Source organism: Gracilinanus agilis, chromosome 2 (assembly GCF_016433145.1).
Source record: "Gracilinanus agilis isolate LMUSP501 chromosome 2, AgileGrace, whole genome shotgun sequence".
NCBI lineage: Eukaryota > Metazoa > Chordata > Mammalia > Didelphimorphia > Didelphidae > Gracilinanus > Gracilinanus agilis.
This window is the reverse complement of record NC_058131.1, coordinates 705,813,109-705,825,243: the sequence shown is the minus strand read 5'-3', so window position 1 is coordinate 705,825,243 and position 12,135 is coordinate 705,813,109. Positions and strand designations below refer to the sequence as shown.

Genomic DNA, 12,135 nt, shown 5'->3' with positions numbered 1-12,135 from the left:
ATTCTCAAGATCTACAGAGATACTCCCCAAATATAAACATTAATTCCAAACTGCTCTCCTGAACTGTATTCCCCTATAACAAGGGCCCTCTTATCCTTCCAGCCACCCAGGTTTTTCAGCAACCCCAGAATCACCCATGACTTCTCCCTCACATTTGATAAATTGTTTAGCTTGTTGATTTTAGCCATGCAACTTCTCTTACAATACTTTCTTTGTGCACAGCCCATATCACCTGCCTTCTAAGTAAATTCCTCAAGAAGCTTCTACATAGGAAGCTGCTTTATATTTGCCACACTCCAATCTACTTGCAGTCAATAGCTGCTCTTGGTGACTCTGCAATGCCTTTGGGATAAATCAAGTCCTTGGTGTGGCAGTCATGTCTGTACCAGACTGCTACAGATTGGCTTTCTAGCTTTAGCTCATTTACTCTCTCTGAATTTCAGAAGTGGAAAGAACATATGACCTCCTTTCACATGTTCTACATTCAGCCAAACAAGACAACTAGCTATTTTAAAGCTTGTTATTTGCCAGAGCTCCCCTCCAGCCTGGAACACACTCACCCTACTCATCTGGAACTTTCAGGATTCTTCCAGGCTCAGCACAAGGGATTCCTCCTCAGACTGAAACAGATCCCCCGCTCCCCCCCTTAATTATATCCCTCTTCAAAAGGCCAGTGCCCACACCACAGGGCCTTTCACATGTCCTAAACAAATGTGCAGAATCAACAAATTTGAGTTGAAAGGGCCTGAGAAAGCAACTACTTCAGGGCCTTCTTGCCCATACTCCCTCTGCAAACCTGTATACGTTGTCATGAAGCTTCTGCTCTCTTGGTTCAGGTTTTCCTAAGTCTTCTCAGGTTCTCTCCATGCTTCATAATTGTTTCTTCCAATACATCATCATTACATTCACATATTGCAATTTGTTCAATTACTTCCCTAGGTAATAAACGCTAACTGCTTCTAGTTTTTTTTCTGCTACGAAAAGATTTTTTTAGAGTAGACTTTCCCCCTTGTCTTTAACCTCCTTAGGATTAATGTCCAGTTGTGGGAACCCTGGGGTCAAAAGGCACGTTCCATTTAGTGACTTTACAGTATAGTTCCCGGGTATCATTAAACTGTGGGCTCTTTGAAAACAGGTGCTGCCTTTGGCTTTTCTTGGAATACCAGGACTTAGCCTGGCATATAGTAGACACTTAACAAATGCTGGCTGACTCTTCCATTGGATCAGTGCAAAAGGAACAGTGGAACAGAGAACATAACACAAATAAGGAAAATGCCAAGTGATCCAAGTATTCTCAAAAGGGAGAGTATGCAATTAAGTGGGGATGATCAGAAGTGGAAGTGGAAGTGGCTCCTGAACTTTTTCTTTGAAAGCTCTAGATTCAACAAGACAGGATAGAGATGGAAAGTAGTAGACCGAGAACACTGAATGGACTAGGCTGAGTCCTTGGTAGTCAGGATGAGATTTTGAAATTTATCCCACAAGAAGCTAGGCACAATTCAGGGAGCATGAGTCACATCTGAGTTTGACACACTTCTCTCTACAGAGGACAGATTGGAAAGGGGAGATTCATTGGACCAAACTGCAAGTGTGCTCTGACCAGCATCTAGTGTTCTGCTGTCTTACCTGCCTTCAGGTAAAAGATATTAAAATCTTGCTCTGTGACAGGCACTGTGCTTAGAACGGAGGAGACCAATGCAGAGCAGAATAGGCCCCACTCTCCAGGAGCTCACATTCTTCAAAAAATTAAATCCAGAACTTTAAACAATAAATAAAATAGGTATTTCCATATATGTAATAGAAAAAGAGGACTACATTTGACATTGACTGTTACACATGGGTTGTTTTTCTTTTGGGATATAATAAATTTACTGTGTATCTGTCAGCTGTCTCACTAGCCTGGCTTTTATTCTGGCCTTTATCCTGTTCTCATCTGTGCATTACAAAAAAATGCTTCAAATGACTCTCTTCTCTTTTTTGGCTGAACAAGTACTAACTTGGGGACAGCCAGGTAGATTAATAGATAGAGCACTAGGCCTGGAATCAAAAGGATTCATGTTATTGAATTCAAATCTGACCTCACACTTGTATTAGTTGTGGGACCTTAGGCAAGTCATTTAACCTTTGAAGGTTTGCCTCAGCTACTCAATCTGTAAAATAAACTGGAGAAGGAAATAGCAAACCATTTCAATATCTTTGCCAAGAAAACCCCAAAAGGGGGCAGCTGGGTAGCTCAGTGGATTAACAGTCAGGCCTAGAGATGGGAGGTCCTAGGTTCAAATCTGGCCTCAGACACATCCCAGCTGTGTGACCCTGGGCAAGTCACTTGAACCCCATTGCCCACCCTTACCACTCTTCTACCTAGGAGCCGATACACAGAAGTTAAGGGTTAAAAAAAATTTTTTTTTAATAAAAAAGAAAGAATGAAAACCCCAAATGGGGGCTCAAAGAGTCAGATATGATTGAAACAACTCAATAACAAAAAATTCTAATTCTCTTTCCACACCTCCCCTTCCTCTGGAAGATCAGGGAAGGAAAGGAAGGGAAAAAGGGAAGAAGCAAAGGGAATAAGGCGGGAACAAAATTGGTCACAATGATGATTAGTCAAAGCAAAATGAATGCCTGCATTGGCAACATGGTTCTTTCAGAGCAGCTTAATGCCACTAGAGATTTTTCTGGCTGTCCTATCACATGGCTGGGTTTATAAGGCAGGAACTGTTTAGGTACTGGATCTGTGATTTCATTGATAGAGAAACCTCAAAGGTGAGGAAACTCCCTCTACTAATGCAAGTCAGAGCTTTTCTTAGCAACTAATAGCCTTAGCTTGTAGCCTAGAAGCGTTCAGAGCAGGACAGGCAGCCAGCCCTCTACCTCTAGCCCAAACTGCTCTTCCTCTGAGTTTGGGGTATGCTCTAGACCCAGATTATTTTCAGATTAACAGCTATCTAGCTACACTCCCCTTCTTCTGTATCTGAGACAGTGTAAAGAACCTGGTAGTTTTTACTAAGAGGCAACATGTCAGTTATTGTTTGCAAGACACCAGTCGCATCAGTTAAACTTCTAAGTTGTGAAATGAGGCCTTTAACGATTCTTTATGATTATTACTCATTAAATTAGTCCGAAGTACTTCTAATTATGTTGCTATCTAGCCCTAATCTCCAACTTTTCCATGAGAATAACAAAAGACATTTTCTGTTTAATGCTTTATTAAAGCCTAAATAGACCAGATTTTAGTTTCCAGTGTTAGGAAGAACTCAAATCTAAGAGTTCCACTGCCATCTCCTTCCCCTTTCTGTCCCTAGCTATCTAGCCAAATGTCATCCTTCTGCTTTGACCTAGACACAGGCGACATTCCTGAAAAACCCTCCATTTTCATCTCCCCTCCCCATGCTCTGGATTCTCTTCGAGCTCACTTTGGCATTTCATCCCAAGGGGTAGCATGGAATTGTGGAAAGAAAACCAGGTTGTGCATCAGGATAAAGATGGGCTGAAGTTTTGTCTCAAGCACTTAGGAGCTCTAAGAGTTTGGGAGAAATAGTAGCTTCCCTGAGCCTTGATTTCCCCCTTGGTAAAATAAAGATAAAATAACATATGGAACATCTCATCTACAAAGTTAAATTTAGATTTTAAGTGAAATAATGTATTTTATTTTCTTTATAAAGCTTCAGGCTTTATAGAAAAATCAACCATCCAATCAATTGTTAATAGTAGCATTTGATGCCAATTACAAAATAACTTGTAGAGAGATTGATGGAATTTTTTAAGACAACTAGTCCAACCCCTTTATCTTACAATTGAGGAAACTCCGGGCCCACAGGATTTGCCCAGGGACACACAGGGTAGGAAGTATCAGGAATGGGAACAGAATTCAGGTCCTAACTACAAGCAGAATATTCTTTTTATGACACCTTACTGCTTTCTTTGGTGTTCCACATAGAATGTGCATTAAGGGACAGAACTATGTCAAGGAGATATAGAGGCACTCATGAATCTGTTAAACAAAATCAGTCTTGGGATTAGTTTTACCCCCTGGTTGGAAAGTACCTACACAACATCAAAGTCAAAGACAAAGTGTGTTTAATGTGTTATACTTTATATGGAAATACGTCAACTTATCAACAGTGAGAGCAACAGAGAGAGAGAGTGGAAGTGTAGCTATATGTCTCACTTTCTTTAGAAAGTGTTGAGTTTCTTACTTTTTTTGGGTGAAATTGTGTATGAACAGTAAAGAGAACAAGTCAGTCAAAACTTCAATAAAATCAGACTCTTCCCTGGAAAGTCAAATGCTGAAGAGGAAACATAAATCCTCTGACTATGTAACAAGACCCTAAATGTTGTGGAAGATTGATGGCAGAGGATGAGATGAAGAGATGATGTCATGGAATTGGACAGACAGACAGGATGGAGTCACCAAGAGTCTCAACAACAACAAATTCCCTTCCTCCCTAAAATGGCTGATCCTAGTCTCTAAATGCCTAGCTATGCCCGCTGGTCCTAAGATTTTATCAGGGCTGCTTCCCACATGTGCTCCCATGACATTTCTCCCTATTTCAGGTTCTCACTACTTCTCTTCAACTACTCTAAGAGCCCAATGGCTCTCCCTGCCTCCAGGGGTTCTCCACTTCTGCCCCAATAATCTCTATCTGTTTGATGGCTCCCCATTGCCTCTAGGACAAAAAGAAAGTGCTCCAGAGTTTAGTAGTTGATCCCAAGGACTGTCTGGCTAGGACTTTCCTTCCGGGAACAATCTTACAGGACTCCCCTCAGTCTACTATACAGAGGAGCTGGCTCACTTGATGGTGACAAGGGCCCCAAACACCCCTGACCTCCATGCCATGCCACGCCATGGAAGGTCCTCCTGTTCTCTACCTAATTCTCAAGTCTTGGCTTCCTTCAAGAGCTTAAGCACTCCCTCTTATGGAAAGTCTCTACTGACCACAACCCTAAATTCCTCCAAGAAAAAGACTGCTTACTCATTTCTTTTAACCTCTGTCTCCCTAGTTAGGTGTACAAGCTGGTCTGTGCAGAATACTTGTCAAACTACTTGGAGGCAGTTATGTGGAGCAATAGATAAAGATTATGAGGCCTGGAGTCAGGAAGACTGGAGTTCACATTTGACTTCAGATACTTAATAGCTGTATGGCCTTAGGCAAGTCACTTAAACTACTTTGGTTTACCTTAGTTTTCTCATCTGTAAAATGGGGACAATAAGATCTCCTACCTTGTAGGATTATTATATGGGTCAAATCAGATAATTGTAAAGCACTTTTGCAAGTGCCTAGCACTTATTATGCATTAAATATTACTTATCACTATTATTTAAATTAAATTCATAAACAATAGTTAGAAATTTGTATAATCAACACTGCAAGGCTGCAAACTTGGAAAATGGCTGTATCAGCTTTAGACCTTGACTTTGGAAGTTGGATGTGAATAAAGATCAGACTCATTCTAGGTGTAATCACCTGGGCCAGAAGATTCTTCCTTTTTTGCAGAAACTTTCTAACAATCTTACTCCAGGTGCTTAGAAAACAGTATTGCTAGGATCAGTACTATTAGATAAACATTACCATTAAGGAAACAGAGGAAATGGCACCCTCTCTATTTCTTTTGTATTAACTTAAGGTTAATGCCCTTGAATGGTAGGGAACACAGAAATGAACATACACACTTGGTTGTAAACTTACAAAAATTAACCAAAAAAAAAAAAATAAATTAGGATTCATTCCCCTAAAGTAGGAGTGTTCATAAGGTTCCAAGATCTGTGATTCTTATTCTAGGAAATACAACCCACCAAACAACTGAACATAAAAACGAAATAACAGAAATTATCACAGTGAATGTCTGAAAAAAAACCTAGTAAAACATATAATTAATATGTAAACTCTGAAACAAACATGAATTTTGCGAGTGATCTTTGTCTTACAACTTCTAAATTCTCATCACCAGAAAATGAAAAAAGACAGATCAATCTACTTTAACAACTTTCAGGTGAAGTAGTAAGCTCTTTCATTTCCTCTATTTAGTAACAAACCTAAAAGATTCAGGTAGATCTTTGGCAACCAATTAAAAAACCAGGTCAAAAGGGCTACTACTCATATTTTTGAGTTCTCTAAACACTTATTGTTTTGCTATTGCTTTCATAAAAATACTTCATAAAACAAACTAAAAAACTTTGGTCTAAATGGTTGATAAGGATTAACAACTTTTGTGTTCCCATAGAGCAAAGCTTATTAGTCTTTTCCCAAATACAAAATATTTTACAACTGCATTTAGTTAAAGCAGGAGAACCACATGATAGCAATAGTTCAATGTTATATTATTGTTTTTCCAAAGTACTCTATCTTTTGAAAAGCAGCCATATTGCTGCCTCCCCCTACCCCATTTCCTTCCCTGCTAGTTGAAAAAACACAGGAGATCTCTCCAATTCTGTACTTTTCCCTTCCCCCTCTACATCAAAGAAGCAGTCATTGCTGCCAGCTAGAATCAGAAAAACTAAAAGAAGGAAGTAGGAATTTACATGCACACAGAAAACAAGAGCAAGGCAGGCCATTTCAAAGTGACCTAATTAATATGCTTCAGTACCACAGGGTCTCAAGAAAAGTGGTTTAATTTTATTTTCATTCAGTGCTTTTCCTTCTCCACAAAACACTGGAAATTCTATTCACTAATGGCTCCAACTCTTTATCTAAAAACTGAATGAATCAACTATTTTAACTCAACTGGATACATTTATCACATGGAAAAGTTTCTAAGACAGAACTAATCTGAGCAGCATTCAGACCAGTGACCTTACAGTGATCTGTACCAGGCGTCATCCTTTACTATCTGACTATAAAACGAGATCTGTTTGAAAAGAGCTTAAACAGGTTCAAAGAAGATTATTATTACTAATATTTACCATATGATCACCAGATGGCACTCATTTAAGAATTGGAATAAGAAAAGGTCACTTCAAACTAATAGGAGTTTTTGGACCTTCCTCTACACTAGACTACAGTTAGCATATATACACATGTTTGAAGGTTTGCAAAATGCTTTTACACCCATTATCTCATTTGAAGTTCATAACATATTTTAAAGGCAGGAGCTATCATTATCATCATCATCATCACCATTATCTCTATCCTCACTATATAGATGAGGAAACCGAGGCTGAGAAATTTAAATCATTTGCCTAAGGCCATACAACTAATAAATGTGTAAGGCAAGATGTGAACTCAGGACTTTCTGACCCCAAATCCAGCACTCTATCCACTATACCACCTAAGTGCCATACAGACTAACCTATAAATACAGAAACTGGCACTCAAACTCAAAAATAACATTCAACCACTGTTCTAATGTGAATATGACAGCTTTCTGAGAAACTAAAAATGAGTTTCACACATAGAGCAATGGTAAGATCCATGTTTGAGTGTAACCTGGCTATAACCCAGAACCAAATGGCAGTAAAAGACGTCAGTCAGCAAGAAGCTATGAGATAGGAAGATAAGAGGGGCTGGTCTGTGGCAAAGAATGAGTGGTGACAAGGAAAGAGCTACAGGCCTTCCTGGGAGCAAGCTTTTAGGAAAGCATGGACAAAAGTTATATAGGAAGGTGCAGATTGGGTATCACCTGTATCTTTTAGAAAAAACTCTCAAATCTATCAGATTACCAAACCCACTGAGTTACCAGAGTATTTTAAAATTCAAATAAAAAAAATTTGAGAAATAATTGTGACTTTTTATTTAATCATCACTTTCTTAGGTGTAAAAGTGAAATTTGGGAAATGTATCAAGCTACATTTCCCGTGGTCCAACGGGTTTCCGTTTCCGGTTTTTGGGCTTGGGAAGGCTTACGCCTTGACGCAGGGAAGGGTTTAAATCTCCTGGGTTAGGAGGGAGTGGGCTCTTTGGCGAGTAGACAGTATGGAGGCGGCAGTTTTGAATGCTTACAAGCGTGTGGTCTGATAACTTTATCTATCAGCATGGCTTTAATTAAAATACTAATATATATATTTATACCAGCCTTTATCATTTTTCATATTTATCATAGGGCAATCCAAACTCTCTTAACTACATGAAGCTGCCTTAAGGTTGAAATAGGTTAAAATGTTATTTACCAAAATCCAAGCCAATTAACAGCTGTGTTTTTAAGATGCCAAAGATTTTATTTAATGCATGGTTCGGACAAGTGGTTAGAGAACAATATTCTGGGATAAAGCTAACATACCACTTGCATCCTATAAATTGTTCCTTTATATAGCAGTTTTATTTGGAAGGATCTAAGAAATGAAATATTATCTAAACTGTAAACATTTGTTGCTTGAATAGAGCTGTGCCCTCTTTACTAGTAGTTAATGTTTCAAAGTCAAAAAGTGAAAGCCCTTAGTTTAGGATATGGGTTTCCCCATGTACTTTAAATATAAAAGCTTAGTACAAAATGTTTGAATAAATATCCTATGATTAAACAGCCTTAAGAAGGCATTTTACGGGACTACTTTTGGCTTTTTGATAATTTTGGGGAGGGAAGGGGGGGGTGTCTCCTCTTATTTAAAATGAGTAATTATCAGAGGTCCAAGTTTCCTTGAAAAGAAAGAGAATCAGAGAAAGATTTGTGATCCTGGTGGCAAGAACACTGGATTCAGCCTTCTAAGATTTGTTGGGTTTGAAGCTGGTTCTGCTCCTTTGACCAGGGCCACTTCCTTGGGTCTCATCTCACCCACCTCCAAAAGTTACCAACTTATATGATTATTGTTTAATAATGGATTAAATGATATAGTATTTAAAACATTCTGTAAATCATTTAAGTGTTCTAGAAAGATTGGCTATATTTAATAGAAGAGATTTCTACGTTTTAATCTCATTTTAGAAAAAAAGAAAATCTCAACATAAAAACAGAAGTGCAGCTAAAGACAGAAATACATACAAAGGGTTTCTATTATCTCTAAAAACTTCATAAATCCTAAAACTGTAATACATACAGAGAGGATCCTAGGCAAAGTACTGGTTGCCTAGATCATTCAGGGAATATCAATTCCTATTACAAGAGAAATATAATGGTTATAAGATTAAGTGAGTCAGTCCTCCTCATGGAAGTTCAGAGGCTGACAGTGACGTATGTATATTGGCAGAGTGGTTGAAATGATTTATAAAACAGACAAATACTCAGACTGCCAATATCACATAAAAGAGACTTTGGCTCTTATTGCTTTCAAGAAAAAAAAAAGGATACTGAAAAATAAAAATAACCCATCAAGAGCAGAAGGCAAACATAACTTTTAAAATGTAAAGAGAGGTTAGTTCTTGCTTTTAACCAGTACTCAATAATAAATACAAGGCAGAGCTACCAAGCCACCTGGCAAAAGCTTTTCAGATCATTTTCTTTACTAATTTCACTTCCCCAAAATGACCTCAGGATGAGAACTCTTCAAAGCCAACTTAAAGTAACTATTTTGTTGTTGGAAAAGAAACATTTACCAAGAATTAGTAATAAGTTAAAGTATAGTGACAATTGAAAGGTCTCTCTCCCTCACAAATTCAATCAACATCCCTGTAATCAATACCAGGATCCTGGATGGATTTATTATGGACATTTAATAGCATCCAAATAGCTTTGCCTTTTACTAAAATCACAAAGATGATGCAGTAGGAAAAAAAATACACTTCAGTGAGACTTCAAAATAGAAACTAATGTGTACTGAGGGAATTATTCATTTATTTGGAGAGAATGAAGTAACAACAAACAACAGAAGCATTACACTAATCTAATTCCCAAGGTATTATGACTTTATAAACAACAAAAGTACTGTTCTAGTAACTAAGGTCCAGGCACCACACATGTAATCCTAAACAGTCCTATGGCCACATTTTAAAAAACAATTATGTGGTAGTAGGAATTTTGAGACCCCAGTTTTTTTTAATAATTAAAAAAAAGGCATTATGTACAATGAATATCACACAAAGTTTTTTAAGTGAAGGAAATCTATGGCATGCACTTGCAGATGGAGTGATATTATGATAGCTAATGTTTATTCTGGACCCTCTTTTAAAACCATATGACAAATCGCATGTATTCTATATCTAAACTGAAAACAACAACAACAACAACAAAAACCTATTATTTACAGTTTTGCATATAAGCTTTTATTTCCAGGTGCTTTACATACCCATGAAATGATTGAACTGGGTACAAGTAAATGCCTGACACTTAGTGAATGAACCCTACAAATTCTTCAAAAGCCTACCTAAGAGACAATCACAACCTACCTAGCATCCAAGGACTGACTGATCATAAACACAACCCAATGCCTTTCTCATATACTGCAATACTAAGTCATATTAAAGTCTAAAAAGTTCTCAGGATTCCTTACCTGATAGTGCTGAAAGTCACTATCTTCAGTTACAAAATCAGTAGTACTTCTTTATCCACAAGGAGTTCTACTGAAGCAGTTGATCCTTTTCCAACCAGAGGTTTGAATGCCTGAGGAAACAATGGAATAATACCTATGAATAGATTATCTCAATTTTATATTCAAAATGGCAAGCAGTAGAAATGATTTCTTAACTTCCTTATTACACTGTGGTCTACAGAACATCAGCAAATCATCTTAAAAAATACAACTTAAACTAATGTGTTTAACAAACATTTCTGGCCTACATTGCACCAATAATAAGTTAAACAAGGCTTTCTTAACTTCACCCCTAGTGCCTCTCCCCTCCCTAGGCACAAACTGAATTCCAGATGCATTTAAAAAAGGGGGAGGGGAGAGTGCAGAGGAAAGGAAGATTAATAAAGAACATTCCACATTTCATTAGATTTCATTTTCTCTACTATCCTTCACTAAAAGTGTAATTTCTCTTTCCCAAACAGGAATATTTGTTCCCTAGGGGAAGCAGGAACCCCTAAATAAAATCTTGGGCCAGACTTAAAATTCTTTTGTTTGGGCATGAATACAAACAGATAAAAAAAGCAAGTGGGATGGAAGCTTCCCACAGACATACCCAGTTCACTTGGAGAATGAAGCCCAAAACTCCCTCTTTTTTCCCATTAAAATCCTATGGAGGATGTTCCAGGCATGAAAATGGAAATAGCATTGTCCCCTCCAGCAGACTTTTATTAGGATCTTTACTGTAAAACCAAAATTGAAAAAGTACAGAATTGGGAAGGAGCAACACGCATAATTTCTAACTAATTTAAGTCAAGTGGAAAAATCTTGTGTGTTACAAAACCCTTATTCTAGGCATAAATCATGCAATGAAATACTTCTATCACCTATGTCACAAGTGAGAAATCCCCCATGGTTACAAAGCCATTTGGCTTTCCTGCTTCCTTTGGTAGTTTGTTCCCTGGGTTTTGAGAGAAAAATCTGGGAGGAAAAAATGTACCTTTAACCTAATCGCAAAACCAAAAAGTGATCCTGGGGAGAAATGGTTTCAAAATGATAGGTTACACTTTTGGTTCTGACTAGCTCTCAAGGAGTTTACTTCCAACAATTAAAAATCCTTTGTGAAACCTTCAGCTGCTCTCAGGATAATGCTCCCTGGTATTTATGTAACCCTTCAGGGCTGACCAAACTCCGGAGACATTCTCATCTGACCTCCAAGTTCCTCCCGCCCTACACAATTTTCTCCTCTAGGAAATACAAATGATTTCAGAGAAAATCATCTGGCCATCTTGCTCGTTCTGACGTCAATGAGAAGAAATGCTCTTGGATAACTAAGTCCAAAGAAGAGCTCTTCAGGCCCGTCATCTTCATGTGTCATGTCCTTCATGCAGGCTGACTGAGGTGGATCCAGCCCTGACCTCTCCGCCCATCTCGCCTTACTGTTCCGGTTTTCCTCAATACAAGGGAACGCGCAGCGCCCGGGAACCCCCCTGGCGGCTCAGGGGAGGCGACATCAATTACGCTGGGGTTTGGAGGCCGGGAAGAAGCACATCCACCCGACGAGCTTTCAACCACGCTGTTTGTCCATGGGCAGCACACTGGCTCAGCAACTAGCCCCACTGACTGACTAGAGCGGGAGCAGCCTACCTTCCCCCGGGCTGCAGCTGTGGAAGCCGTTGGGGGGTTCGTCTGGGCTATGAGCCCCAGTCTCTCTTCCGTCTAAAAACACCTTCCCACGCCGCACGGCCTCTCACAACCCCCGGGCA

At 38.8% G+C, this 12,135-nt stretch overlaps 1 protein-coding gene across 1 annotated transcript in view; it reads right to left on the bottom strand.

The window, feature by feature from the left end:
• The window catches only part of JMJD1C (jumonji domain containing 1C), a 92,320-nt gene extending 81,878 nt beyond the window's left edge, over positions 1-10,442 (bottom strand). Inside the window, 1 exon segment of the mRNA XM_044659211.1 lies at positions 10,355-10,442. The gene's annotated coding sequence lies outside the window, so the exon portion shown is untranslated.
• Positions 10,443-12,135: the final 1,693 nt, after the last annotated feature.